Here is a 10,297-nt window from a genome sequence, read left to right on the forward strand (position 1 = left end):
TGCAATGTGCTGAGATCGCATCACTGCACTCCAGCCTGGGTGACAGAGCAAGACTCCATCTCAAAAACAATAAAAACTTTGAGGACATTATGCTAAGTAAAATAAGGCACAACTGTAGATGCTGAGGATGTAAAGATGTATGACAGTCTTTGCCCTCAAGGAACTTGGTGAAATGGTAGAGTGAAAGTAAGTAAATAGCCTAATTAATGTTATAGTAGAGGCAAGGGCGGTGTACTAAGGGAGCACATGGAGGCATCCAATCCTAATGGAAGGGGGGTAATTAGGGATGGCCTCCCAGAGGAGGTGATGCTTCATCTGCATCTTGAAGGACGAGTGGAAATTTGTCAGGGAAAAAGGAGGGAGACGAGGAAAGAAGTTCTGACCGGAAGGACCAACATCTGCAAAGGCACAAAAGCCAGAAAGCCCCATAGAAGTGTAAATGTGTTGCTGGAAAAGGGAGAAAGAAGGATGATGCAGATGGTGTTCACAGTTGCTTTCAGGACACTGGAAAGATAGGCAGGACCAGATCATAAGGGGAACGTATGCCTTGCTAAGAAGTTTTAAATTTTTCCTAAAGATCATGCAGACTGTTAAAGAAGTTTAAGCAGCAGAATAATACCACTTGATCTGTATTTTAGAAAACAACCTTGTCTGGTTAAGAGATTAATGCAATAATTGAGTCAAGGAATGAAGGGTGCCGGTAGAAGGAAACACAGAGGAAGGGAATGTGTTTAAGAGCGATTAAAAAGGCAGAAGGGAGGAGGCTTGAGACCAAATAGATATGGGAGAGGAAAGAGGGAGGAATAAAAGATAACTTTATTTCTAGTTTGAGTGATTGAGTGGATGACGATTTCATTCACCAAAATGGGGAACAAAGGAGGAGGGACAGTTTGGAGAAAAGTAAATGTCATCATTGGCTGGGCTGGCTGGAGACTGGGATATGACACTCAGAAAAGAGATAAAAAAGAGATCCAATCATCATCATCATCTTTTTTTTCTTTTTGAGATGGAGTCTCGCTCTGTCGCCCAGGCTGGAGTGCAGTGGTGCGATCTCAGCTCACTGCAACCGCCACCTCCTGGGTTCAAGCTATTTTCCTGCCTCAGCTATTCTCCTGCCTCAGTTCAAGCTATTCTCAGCCTCCCAAGTAGCTGGGATTGCAGGTGTGCACCACCCCGCCTGGCTATTTTTTTTTTTTTTTTTTTGTATTTTTAGTAGAGACAGGGTTTCATTATGTTGGCCAGGCTGGTCTTGAACTCCTGACCTCAGGTGATCCACCTGCCTCGGCCTCCCAAAGTGCTGGGATACAGGCGTGAGCCACCATGCCCAGCCCCAGTCATCATTTTATGAGTGAAATAGGATTGATGAGATTGCCTAGGATGAGAGAATAAAATACAAAAAGAATTGAGCAATTGCTGAGGAAAAATAAGACTTAAGGGACACATAAGTAAAAGGAATCCACAACAGAAACTGAGTCATAGTGGAAGAGATAATAAGAAAATTTGGTACCTTAGAAGCCAAGGATGAGTCACACTAGAGAGGCCAAATAAAGTGAGGACTAAAAGCTTTCATCAGGTTTAAAAATCACAAGGTCTTAGTATCCATAGTGAGAGTAGTTTCGGTGAGATTGTTGGGAGTGGGGTTGGGGAAACAGAACCTGATTGCAGGGGGCAAGGAGGAAGTGGAAAGCAGGACAATGGAGGCGGTAGGTGTGGACTCATCTTTCAAGATGAAAGAAAGAAGAGACCATACCCAAAGGGAAGTGTGAAAGAGGGAGGTGTTTCTTTTCTTTTTCTTTTTCTATAGGAAAAGTTGTAGACGTATCAGAAGAGGGAAAACGGTTAAAGATACAGGAGAAAAGGAGTCTTTGAATTAATTAGGGGGTGGAATGGGATCCAAAGCCAGGTGGATGATTAACCTTTTCCATGGTAACCAGAGGAAAGAAGAAAATGATGGGTGGGGATGAAGGGAGGCTCAGGAGTTTGGCAGCAAGAAGTTAAAGGCATTCTCTTCTGATGGTTTCTATTTTCTGGGGGAAATAAAAACCTAGTTTATATGCTGTGAGGATAGAGCTGTGAGAAGAATAGCCAGTTTGAGGAAAAATTGCCTGAGGAGGGTGGCGAATATGTGAATACTCTCTGTGGAGAACATATATGGAAGCAGACCTGTGGGAACGGGCTGCTGAAGGCCTAGTCAGTGTTCAGATCATAAATATAAAAGACGTATGTGTAGTAAAGGGTTAACTCTGCAGGCTCTGATTGCTCAAGCCCTGCAAGTTCAAGGAATGGTCTGTCTTCCGGAGGACTGGCCCTTGACGAACTCCTCATGCCACACTATATCAGTTTGACTAGATATGCTAACAGGGTGACTATGGTGAAGCCTGTTTCAGTATGCCTGAGGCCCTGGGCCATGCTGTATCAGTTTGACCTGCAGGAGGCTGGAAATTGAGTAGGTAAGGTCAGTCATGCAGATGACACATGCCCATGTAACTGGCCCGCAATAAAAACCCAAGGCTTGGGTGAGCTTCCTGCTCGGCAATACTTCACACGTGTTGCCATGCATCATTGCTGGGAAAATTAAGCACATCTCTATACAAATTCTTCTGGGAGGCCATACTTGGAAGGTTGCACCTGGCTTCTCTTGAACTTCACCCCTGGGCCTTTTTCCCTTCACTGAATTTTAATCTGTATCCTTTCACTCTAATAAACCATAACTTTGTATATCAGCGCTTCTGAGTTCTGTGGATCCTGCTAGTAAATCATTGAGCCTGAGGGAGCCTGAGGATGATCTTGGTGACAGCCGATACAGCATCCATTGTCTATAATATTGAATAACTGGAGACATCTAAATGACTACAAGTAATAGATTGGTTAAATGGGTTGTTTTAGCAATTCAGTGAAATACTAGGCAACTACTAAGAAATAGAACAAAGAGGGATGTGCTAGCTATATCAGAAAGTTCTTTAAAATAATATTTTATTTTTCATTTTGTGGGTACATAGTAGGTGTATATATTTATGGGGTACATGAGATGTTTTGATATAGGCATGCAATGTGTAATAATCACATTACAGAAAATGGGGTATCCATCCCATTCGTCAAGCACTTATCCTTTGTGCTACAATCCAATTACACCCTTTTAGTTATTTTTAGATGTACAATTATATATCCTATATTTTTAGATGTAAAATTATATATCCTTTGTGCTACAATCCAATTACACCCTTTTAGTTATTTTTAAATGTACAATTATATTATTATTGACTATAGTCGTCCTGTTGTGCTATCAAATACTAGGCCTTATTCTATTTTTTTTTCTTTTGGTAACAATTAATCATCCTCACCTTCTCCCTAACCGCCAACTACCCTTTCCAGCCTCCGGTAACCATCCTTCTACTCTCTATCTCCATAAGTTCAATTGTTTTGAATTTTAGATCCCATAAATAAGTGAGAACATGTGATGTTTGTCTTTCTCTACCTGGCTTATTTCACTCACATAATGATCCACAGTTCCATCTATGTTGTTGTTAGTGACTGAATCTAATTCTTTCTACGGCTAAGTAGTACTCTATCACGTGAGTACCACATTTTCTTTATCCATTCATCTGTTGATGGACACATAGGTCGATTCTATATCTTGGCTACTGTGAATAGTGCTGCAACAAACACGGAAGTGCAGATATCCCTTCAACATACTGATTTCCTTTCTTTGGGGTATACACCTAGCAGTGGTATTCCTGGATTGTATGGTTATATCATAAAGTTTTTAAAAGCTGGTTTACAAGTAGAAATGTCTGAGCACATTTACTTTAAAAATACATATATGTATGCACATATATGAAAAATGTTGAAAGATAGATGGTATATCAAACCATTAACTAGTTATTTCTGGGAGTGGGCATTATGAAAGAGACTTACATGAAATGCATTATGTACTTCTTATATAGTTTTTATTTATCTATTTCAACTAGTATTATCAAAATTCTTCACCATGAAGAGTAATAGATATTTATATTCTGGAAAAGAGGTGAAACGTAAGGGTTCATTTACTGACATTTTATTATGGTATCCTTAGAAATGAGATTTCCCTTCTCAATTCCCTAAAATTACTGCATAAGTTCCTTCAAGGATAGGGGCAGGAGACACATCTCAATTGCTACTGAATGCCCACAGAGGCTGGCTCAGTATATATCTAACTGGGAGTGAATTTAACAGCTTCTGTATTTAGGATCTTAGCCACTAGGGGGCATTATTTGCCTTTTGGTAAAATATGTTTTCTCTGCACTTGTCTTGAAAAAAGGAAAAATGAATATGGAAGCCCTGCAAGAGAATAATCAGGATGTTAGGCCCAAGGAAGGAAATGCTGTCTCTAGAGAGGGAGCCGGGTTGCTTTCCCGTCAAGGAAAGGAGAAGAGGCTCTCTGTCTTAGGATTAGTAGCTACACATACATACACACACACACACACACACACACAGCCACAATTTGTTTTTATCACCACTGAAACTGCAATCTTGATGAATATTGAGCAAGCAAAAATTTCTTATAATTGCTAAGAGATCGTCAAGTGTGCGATGGCTTGCTTTTTTGAGAAGGCACCCATTTTATGTAACAAGGCTGATCGCATGTGGATACACGTGACCCCAGTCTTCTTTTTTTTTTTTTTTGAGACAGAGTCTCGCTCTGTCACCCAGGCTGGAGTGCAGTGGCGCGATCTAGGCTCACTGCAAGCTCCGCCTCCCGGGTTCACGCCATTCTCCTGCCTCAGCCTCTCCGAGTAGCTGGGACTACAGGCGCCCGCCACCACGCCCGGCTAATTTTTTTGTATTTTTAGTAGAGACGGGGTTTCACCGTGGTCTCGATCTCCTGACCTCGTGATCCGCCTGCCTCGGCCTCCCAAAGTGCTGGGATTACAAGCGTGAGCCACCGTGCCCGGCTGACCCCAGTCTTCTTACTCTAGTTGTTTCTCAAAACTTGTGGGCTTCTAGAGCATAGTCACAGTTAAGATTTATAATTATCATCTACAGAACATTTACTATAAGTGCAGATCTCTGTGAGCAGTCACAGAGAAATATCCCTTCTTTTGTCTCATCACCTCCTCATCATGGTCCAAAGACAAGTTCCTCTTTCTATTAATATTTCCAGCATTGCCACCAGTGCTCTCCTGCATCCCGTGAGTTATCAGTAAATGTTTGTCAATTTTTACAATTATATTCTTAATGCGACTTAAGATCTGGGACAGATGCGAAAATACACTTTCAGGCTCCCAAATAACAATGTCGAACAAAAATATAAATGGAAGAATAATAACATGATTCTATAGAAGATAGGTACCTAGGACGTGATGAGTTCAAATTTTGCACTGTCTTTGAGGGACACAGTCTGAAGCCAGAGAAAACCTAGAAGTGAATCCCAAGCTGCATCTGGGCCTGCTACTTACTAATAGGTAATCGTGTACTCTTAAAAAGTTATTTGATTTCCCGAGTCTCAGCTCCTTAATATGTAAAATAGGAATAAGTATAGCCACATTGCAGAGCCGTAATAAGAATGGATTTAACATATCTCATTGGTGCGATAAATAAATTCTAAGTTAAACCACTGCACTAGAGGCAGTTCAGAGAGGACGCAGAACAGGAGAGGCTGGAGCTATGGTGAAGAGGTGGGCTAGAGAAATGGCTGCGGGCGACTGGTGAGAAAAGCTGTTGGGCAGAGATAAATTACTACGCAACCAGTCCAGGAATTCAATGGCCATGAGAACTTAGAGAAAAGTAGATCTTAATCATCTACCCTGCCACAGCCACATCCCTAAGTCTGCATATTCATTTAGAGGTCTGTCTTTGTAAAGATGTGTCCTCCTTCTGTAGCACCTATTATCAAGATTCTGAGGCAATAATTTCAGCTCTACAGAACCCTAGGACCAGCTATAACGGATTGGTAGTTGAAGCCCTCTCACTGCGTAGGAATAACTTGGCCAACTGAGCAAATAACTCTTCCTGCCCGACTTCCGACCCTCCCCACCCAACCCAACATTAGCACGTCCATCACATTGTTTGTCTGTCCTTCTGAGAAATGCTGGGGCAGGAACCGGTTCGTGATATTTGGGCCATGCTCTCAGTTCCTTTTTTGACTCAGGAAGAAATTGGTAAACAGAGAGTCAGATGAGTGGGGCAAGGGAGACCACAGATGTTCCCCATTCCACATCAGGGTTTGCTGAGTGACATTTTGCACAAACCCTCTCCCTCCATTCTTCCCCAGACAGACAAAATGCAGAGAATGGCCATGGGTCCCCTCACAACCTTGGAGAGCTTTTGCTGCCTGCACTTAGGCCAGTGTGTTATAGTGGAAAGAGCTCTGGACTTGCATGCACAAACCCTAGATTTAAATTTTGGTTCTCTCATGTAGTAGTTGAATAACTTTGGCCCAGCCGGTTAAGCTCGCTGAACTTCTGTGCCCCTATCCAAAAAAGTTAAGGCCAATAATGCCTTCTCTAATATTCCCTAAAGGATTTTTGAACTAGAAAAATCAGAAGTCCTATAAACTTTAGGGTAGTCCACAGATTATTTCCAAATCCTTTAAAATGTCATGCCAACAAACATATCTCCTTATCACCAAATATATCCCCTTCTTTCTCTCAGATGTCTCAAACCATACGTTCAATTGACAGTACAAACAAAATACTTTGGCGGCTGGGACAAAGAAATAATTCATTTTAGCTGGAGGAAGCTGGGAAAAAATCTTAGGTGACTTTAAGCTGAGTCTTTCCCATGAGTGAAAGAAATGAGAGATAAGGGCCTGGAAAGGGTGGTAGAAAGAGTGATGAGGCAAAGGTGGCAGAGACATGAAGGCTAAGACACTTGAAGTTGTTTTATTCAATGTGCCTGGCATGTCTAGACAAAAAGGAGAATTAGTTTTGAGACTTTGCACGCTGTCCTGGAACATGTGTTCAGTCACCCTGGCCACATCCGCCCTTATGGTGGCCACAGAGTCACAGTGCTGTCATGGGCAGGGGCACCTGCAGTCTCGTGTCCTTGTCCCTCACAGGCTTCATGTTCACAGCCCTCTCACAGAGGATCTCAAATCCCCTTACTGGGGCTACAGGGGTACTCCATGGGCAAGTCCCACCTGCTCGTATACTTTCAGGCTATCAAACCTTAAGGCTGCCTCCAATCCAAAATGATATTCTCAGGGCAGATGACTGCAGGAAGGGCTTGTAAACACTCCTAAAACGAAGCAGTGTCCACTAGGTGCCAGCATGAGCTTACCAAGAATGGTCTTGCCCTGATAGTCTGTTTTTTTGGTTTTCTTTCTTTCTTTCTTTCTTTCTTTTTTGACAGGATGAGTAGACAGGCAGATTAGGGAAATGTTCATATACTGAGTACTTCCCTAGGCTTCTGGACAGACCTCCTTGTGGACAAGGGAGATAATTATGAGCTCCATATGAGAACAGTCAACTACTCAGCCTGGCCAACATGGGGAAACCCTGTCTCTACTAAAAATACAAAAATTAGTCGGGCATGGTGGCGAGCACATGTAATCCCAGCTACTCTGGAGGCTGAGGCAGGAGGATTGCTTGAACCCGGGAGGCAGAGGTTGCAGTGAGCCAGGATCGTTCTACTGCACTCCAACCTGAGTGACAGATTAACACTTTGTGTCAAAAAAAAAATTTACAAAAGAAATAGAAAACAGTCAACTAGGCTGGTAATTGGTTAAACAATCATACCAAAAGAGTACGACACAGATAGGTAGCAATCAAGAAATAGATTTCTAGTGAGATAGAGCTCCACCCAAATTTCTTTTATCTGCTTTATTCAACTTTTTAAAAAAGTAATTTTGATTAGAGCACAAAGACATGCTTACCTAATATGTATGTGTTACAAGCTGGAAGGGATCAAAAATTGTACTGGGATCAGAAATTGTCTTATTACATGAACAAAGACATAATTTAAAAGAGATAAATATAAGGTATAAGGTACTGCGTTTTGGTCCCCAAAATTAACTGCATAAACAAAAGTTGGGGAGCAAAGAGGTGTGCTTTAGATGAAAACAATCTCTCTGGTAAGTTTATAGGGAATAAGCCCAATGAGGCTGGAGAATATCAAGAGTCCTGGAGAGGAAGCTATCTCATTAGGCTACATTCACCTCCATGTAAATGGCTGGAGTTCTATTTCTATTCCATCACTACCAAGTCATTTCAGCTCTCTGGGTCTCAATTTCCTTTCTCTAACAAGTTAGACTAAATCCCTAAGTCTTTTCCAGCACTAAAATTCTAGGACTAACCCCTTTGTTGTCTGTAGAGGTGGTGTCAATATCCACTCATTACCATCTCAAGTGCCTTTCTGAACTGCACAGCCTGGAAATGTAAAAGGGACCGTGACTTCCCTGCAGTGAGGTGCTGGGTGTAATTTAAGTCTGGCCACTCAGAAGCCCTTATACACCACATGGAAGGTAAAACTGAAGCGGAGGCTGTACTGCTGCAGCTGATGTTGCTTCTGGAAACCTGGTTGAGGAAGATTTTGGTTTTTCTTTACCAGCAATAGTACCTACCTAGTGTCCAGGATCTAGCTTTGTGCTGCTAGGGGCAGGGCCCTGAGCATCCATTCCTTGGACCATAGAAGACAGGTATGGTCTTGGCACCGTAGCAATAGCAGTGTCTCTTCTATCGTGACTGTTTTCTCAATCATAGCAATGGCTGTGTGACCCAAGGCTGGCAAATTTCTGATCTCAGAAGAGGCAGCAACTCCCTTGTTGAATTGATATTGGGAAACTTTGCTGAAAACACAAACTACAGTCTGTCTCTTCATCTCTCCCAATCATTTTGTAAGCTATTAAATACTATGTAATAAATTCCTTCCTACTTAATCCAGCTAGAGTTAATTCTGTTCCCTGAAATTGAATCCTGATCAATATAATAATATACTTAAAAAGCTCTTTTTTAAAATAAAAGACCTGGAAGAGTGCACATCAAATTGTTAAATAGTGGTTACGTCTATAACCCACTGAGGGAGTGGGTGGGAGGATGGCAAGAAAAATAGGCTTAACATTTTTTTTAATACAGTATGAAGTTTTCAAACAGACTATATTCACAATAATGTTTGAAAAATTAAATAAAGTGGGTAACTTGTATGTTAAAAGCACAATTCATTACCTGATCAAAATGTAGCTCTTTTATCTTTCAAAGTCAATTTAAAATTTGTTCAGTGTGGGTAATCTTCCCTGGCTCACAGCACCCTGCTACTCAAAGTGTGGCCCAAGAACCTTCAACATTGGCATCAATTAGAAGCTTCTCAGAAATGCAGACTCTCAGGTCCCACCCCAGACCACTGAATCACAATCTGCATTTGCCATGGACATTGGCAAACTTTGGATCATCCAGAGCCCTGGTGATTCATGTGTACATTGAAGTTTGCAAATATCCATGATTTTTCTGCTTCTTTAGGTAATGGAGAGTCCTATAATGACTTTAGGCTACAAGTATAGTTTCAGTTTCTAAATCAGAATGCCCATTCTAGATGTTAATCAGACCTCCAGTCTTTATCCAAAGGTAAGTCTGTCTTCTTACTTATCCAGCTAAGGTGTTGACTTGGGGAAGGGACTTGATTGGTGTTTCTCTCTCTCTCTCTCTCTCTCTCTCCCACCCCCCCTCCACATCCCCTCCTCCTCTCATTAGCGTCTGTTTCCTTTGCTTCTCACATAGGACAAAGTAGGAGAGCAGAGGGAAGAAAGGGAGGATAGGTAAGGGAACAGAAAGTTATTTGGCTGAGCTGTTTCCTACTCTCTGAATTTGACAGGCGGCTAAAGCTAACTTGTTCTCCCATGAGCATTTTTGTAGACTTTTTGCATGTTTATTTCTGGGAACCGTTTCCTTAGGGTGTTGTGCTCAAGGCAGATGCATCTCTCCTCCAGGTGTTCCATTGCACCTCTTTCCTCTGCCCCTAGGAATACAGATGCAACTCCAGCTTTTTGGTGCCTTTGTCTGCCCCTCCTGGTGACCCTATAGTACAGGAACCAAGGCAACCCCATACCAGGTCTCTTTCTTCTTAATTTTATTGTTATTGTTTCTTTCTTTTTATAAAGACACAGTGTCTTTCTGTGTTGCCCAGGTTGGAGTGCAGTGGGTATTCTCAGGTGCTATCTCACTATTAATCAGCACAGAGTTTTGACCTGGGCCATTTACCTCTCCTTAGGCAGTCTAGAGATCCCTTGCTCCCGGGAGATCACCTATTGATGCCGAACTTAGTATGAATACCCAGTGGGCATAGTGCACTAGAGCCCAGAATTCCTGGGCTCAAGCGATCCTCCTGC

Source organism: Hylobates moloch, unplaced genomic scaffold (genome assembly GCF_009828535.3).
Source record: "Hylobates moloch isolate HMO894 unplaced genomic scaffold, HMol_V3 SCAFFOLD_8, whole genome shotgun sequence".
In the NCBI taxonomy this organism is placed as follows: Eukaryota; Metazoa; Chordata; class Mammalia; order Primates; family Hylobatidae; genus Hylobates; species Hylobates moloch.